Source organism: Triticum dicoccoides, chromosome 4B (genome assembly GCF_002162155.2).
Source record: "Triticum dicoccoides isolate Atlit2015 ecotype Zavitan chromosome 4B, WEW_v2.0, whole genome shotgun sequence".
Lineage (NCBI taxonomy): Eukaryota > Viridiplantae > Streptophyta > Magnoliopsida > Poales > Poaceae > Triticum > Triticum dicoccoides.
In genome coordinates, this window is record NC_041387.1 from 134,788,951 (window position 1) to 134,794,333 (window position 5,383).

The window sequence follows — 5,383 nt, forward strand, 5'->3', positions numbered from 1 at the left end:
GTAGGTATTGAAAGTGCAACTCACTCCAAAGGATTGCTCCAAATGATCTACATCAACATTGAGCATCCACATCTTCAACACCTACATGAAGTCATCATCGACAAAACCCAAGGTTAGTTCATCCCTCTATAGGGGGGATCTCACATCTAGGGGGAGCTTTACTCTAAGAATTGAGCTAAAGCAACTCTAATGGTGTGAACACATCAATGCATTATGTAAAAGTGGTAACCCCACTTGAGCTTAAACGATGAGTATGACCTATGATGAAATGTTCTCATTTGGATCCTAAGTCGATATACTCATATTAGATGACCTAGTCATCGCCAATTGTTTGATAGATGCTAGAGTGATTGTGCATGCTTTGCCACATATTTCATTTGCCATTTTATTGTGTGAGCATGTTGATTGCATATTTTTCTCATTCAAGGACATCCATTTGTTGCTTTGATTGTTTGGCTCTTCTTCTTTTGCCAAATGGATGGACAAGAATGCCTAAGAACTTCCTCTAGCTATCTATGCTTTTCTCGTCTCAAACTCTATTCATGCTACATCACAAAGTTTGATCAAGTCAGATTCGAACCCTCTGGGTGAGGAGCACTCGGAGTCACCGATTCGTCATAGACTTAAACTTCCAAAACCTCTCTGTGCATTTTGGTCTGACCGATTCATCCTTTTCTGTCATACTGAGTTCACTAAGTTGATCCAGGTTTTCAATATCGGTGCAACTGATTAGAACCTTTCGGTCACACCGAGTTGCATTAACCGCTTGAGATTCTACATCTCGTTGCCATCGAGTTGTTCCACTCGGTCACACCGACAAGGTCAGGATATATATACCGACGGGACAAATTTTGGAAATTTCTCTAAAACCTATTCTCCCGTGCGTGTCCTGCTCTACTGACTCAGGTCTCCAGATCATCCTCTCATCGCCAGTGACCTCCCGCTGCTGGTCTCCGCCGCCGTCAACGGAAATCTTCACCTCCGTTGCCGCCGTAGCGAGCTCATCGCCAAGTTAGGGTATGAGTTCGAGACTTTGTGCAATCTTTTATCTCTGATTCTTAGCACAAAGACAATGCCATGTTTCTTACCAACTATGAGATCAATCTATCCAGAGAAAACTTCCTTTAGATTAGCTTTGATTCAAAAATTTAGAGTTAGGTTTCCGCCGAACTCATCTGGGACCGACCAAATTGTAGAAATCGGTCTCACCGATTTGGCTCAGGCCATTGCACATGTAATTTTCGGTCTGACCGAAACTTGCAAATCGGTGTGACCGAGTTCAGGACTTTGTGAAACCCAAGCAATCTCGGAGTCACCGAACTGTGTCTCGGTCTGACTGATTCCACTAGTTTAGACTCCAAAGTTGCTTCGGTTCACCGATTTTATCAAACCGGTAGCTCCGAAATGCTTTCTGTGGAAAATTAATACTAAGTTTTTGACTCATTTGTTTTGCAAAAACTCTGCACTTTGTGATGCTCATCGACTCTATCTCATCTATAAAGTATTCATAGGGTCAACTCTCAGTTTGCAGTGTCAGAATGTCTGATCAGAGTGACAGCCAGAATAAGTCTGTGAAGTAGATGGATATGCTCCACACATCCAAATATTGATTAATTCCAAGATGAGCAAAGGTGTCTACTTGTTGGAGAAAGAGCATCTTCCCTTGAGGCCTAATTTTTAGGACAACACTATTGTCATGAATGCTGAAGATCCCACATTTGTGGAGGCTCAAGAGAAGAGGCAGAAAGCAAAAGCTGAGAAGGCAGCAAAGATGCCAAGTGCTGAAGAAGCTTCACAGGTTTTCCTCAAGTCAAAGCAAGACCAACTTGGATATCTTATTCAAGCTACCTTGAGGATTGAGAAAGGATTGACCACCCTGACTCAGAACCAAGAGAGCCTGGAGAGGATCATTGAAACAAAGTTCTATGATCTTGACTTGAAGGTGACAGAAATTCAAACAGCAGTTGAGCAGCTCCAAGAAGAGGCTGAGGAGAGGAAAGGAAAAGCAACCACTGAAGTATTTGAGAGAGTGCCTAGGGCACAGAGATCTGCAGCAGTGCCAGTGCCAGACACTAGAGCTGCTGCGTCAGCACCTGTAGCCACAGATTCAGTTACCCCTCCAGTGGCAACTCAGCTAGCTCCATCAACTTCAACCGATGCTTTCATGCTTGGAGTCCTCTCAACGCCACCTCCTGAAGATCAAGCTTAGAGATACGCATAGCACTATGCATTTTCAAGCTTTTTGGTAACTTGTTGCCAAAGGGGGAGAAAGTGTATAGATCATAGGCTTGGAGAGAGAGAGAGAGAGTTTTGCTTTTTTGCTACTTATTTGCTTTCTTGCTTGGTTGATACTTTATGATTGTGTGTGAGAGATACTTTGTATGGTCATGTGTTTGATCATATCATACTTAATGCTTGTGCTTGAATGATGATAATCTCTATCTTTTATGTATGATCATTCAGTTTGCCTTGGTGATGAGTGCTTGTTCCTATTTCTATCATTTTGAGCGCTCCACCAAGATGTATGTGATATGGAAGAGTAACCCATGATCCTACTTGGTTGTGCATTTGCATTCAAAACCAAATCTTAAAAAATGCACAAAATTAGGGGGAGCTCTTGCTTATCACATACTTCTCAAAGTGATGATGTATTTCATTCTTATTATCATTTGTCGAAGCTTTGATCTATTTGTTGTCATCAATTACCAAAAAGGGGGAGATTGAAAGTGAAACTAATCCCTGGGTGGTTTTGGTAATTCTTAACAACATATAGCTCATTGAACTAATACTCTAGATGATCATTTCATAAAGTTCAATGATTGGCATGGCATGGACTAGAGATGTGGACCCCTCAAAATGCTAAGGACACATATTGGCAACAAGCTCAAGACTCTACATTTTCATTTTAGTGATCCAAGATCACATTGAGTCCATAGGAAAGCCAATACTATTAAAAGGGGATGAGGTGTTGCTTAATGGCTTGCTTGCTCAAAATGCTTAGTGATATGCTCCAAGACCCTCAACCACTTTCTCATATCCACATATGTCCTAAACCTAAAAGTCAAACTCGCCCCACCGATTTGATCTATCCGGCGCCACCGAGTTCATTTGAAATAGCCACTGCCACAAACCCTAATCAGTTCGGTTTCACCGATAGGTATATCGGTCTCACCGAGATGGGATTGCAAACTCTCTGTTTCCCTTCATACCGTTTCGGTCTCACTGAAATGAGCGAACGGTCCACGGAGTTTGCAATGCAAACTCCTTGTTTCCTTTTTGTAACGTTTCGGTCCCACCAAAATGAGTGAATCGGTCCCACCAAGTTTGCCTGACCAACTCCCTGTGTGCCTATTACTGAAATCGGTCCCACCGAGTTCATGTGATCGGTCTCACCGAGATTAAGTTATGCCCTAACCCTAGCGCATCGGTCCCACCGAGTTGATCATATCGGCCCCACCAAAAAGCCTAACTTTCATATTTTGACCTGAATCGGTCTGACCGAGTTTCACCATTCGGTCTCACCGAGTTTGGGAATCTGTGTGTAATGGTTAGATTTTGTGGTGAGGCTATATATACCCCTCCACCCATCCTTCATTCATGGAGAGAGCTATCAGAACATGCCTACACTTCCACTACTCATTTTCTGAGAGAGAACCACCTACTCATGTGTTGAGACCAAGACATTCCATTCCTACCACAAGAATCTCGATCTCTAGCCTTCCCCAAGTTGCTTTCCACTCAAGTCATCTTTCCACCATAGCCAAATCTGTGAGAGAGAGTTGAGTGTCGGGGATGTTGGAAATATGCCCTAGAGGCAATAATAAAATGATTATTATTATATTTCCTTGTGCATGATAATTGTATTTTATTCATGCTATAATTGTATTATCCAGAAATCGTAATACACATGTGAATACTTAGACCACAACATGTCCCTAGTGAGCCTCTAGTTGACTAGCTCGTTAATCAACAGATAGTCATGGTTTCCTGACTATGGACATTGGATGTCATTGATAACGGGATCACATCATTAGGAGAATGATGTGATGGACAAGACCCAATCCTAAGCATAGCACAATGATCATGTAGTTCGTTTGCTAGAGCTTTTCCAATGTCAAGTATCTTTCCTTAGACCATGAGATCGTGTAACTCCCGGATACCGTAGGAGTGCTTTGGGTGTACCAATCGTCACAACGTAACTGGGTGACTATAAAGGTGCACTATAGGTATCTCCGAAAGTGTCTGTTGGGTTGACACGGATTGAGACTGGGATTTGTCACTCCGTATGACGGAGAGGTATCACTGGGCCCACTCGGTAATGCATCATCATAATGAGCTCAAAGTGACCAAGTGTCTGGTCACGGGATCATGCATTACAGTACGAGTAAAGTGACTTGCCGGTAACGAGATTGAACAAGGTATTGGGATACCAACGATCGAATCTCGGGCAAGTAACATACCATTGACAAAGGGAATTGTATACGGGGTTGCTTAAATCCTCGACATCGTGGTTCATCCGATGAGATCATTGAGGAGCATGTGGGAGCCAACATGGGTATCCAGATCCCGCTGTTGGTTATTGATCGGAGAGCCGTCTCGGTCATGTCTACATGTCTCCCGAACCCGTAGGGTCTACACACTTAAGGTTCGGTGATGCTAGGGTTGTATGAATATGAGTATGCAGCAAACCAAAAGTTGTTTGGAGAGCCGGATGAGATCCCGGACGTCACGAGGAGTTCCGGAATGGTCCGGAGGTAAAGAATTATATATAGGAAGTGCTGTTTCGGCCATCGGGAGAGTTTCGGGGGTCACCGGTATTGTACCGGGACCACCGGAAGGGTCCTGGGGGTCCATCGGGTGGGGCCACCTATCCCGGAGGGCCCCGTGGGCTGAAGTGGGGAGGGGACCAGCCCCTGGTGGGCTGGTGCGCGCCCCCTTGGGGCCCCCTGCTCCTAGGGTTGGAAACCCTAGGGTGGGGGGCGCACCACTTGCCTTGGGGGGCACTCCACCCCCTTGGCCGCCGCCCCCCTTGGGAGATTCAATCTCCAGGGTCGGCGCCCCCCCTGGGGGCCTATAAAAAGGAAGGGGGAGGGAGGGCAGCCGCACCCTGAAGTCTTGGCGCCTCCCTCTCCCCTGCTACACCTCTCCTCCCATAGTTGCTTGGCGAAGCCCTGCCGGAGTCCTGCTGCATCCACCACCACGCTGTCATGCTGCTGGATCTTCATCAACCTCTCCTTCACCCTTGCTGGATCAAGAAGGAGGAGACGTCATGCTGACCGTACGTGTGTTGAACACGGAGGTGCCGTCCGTTCAGCGCTAGGATCTCCGGTGATTTGGATCACGACGAGAACGACTCCCTCAACCCCGTTCTCTTGAACGCTTC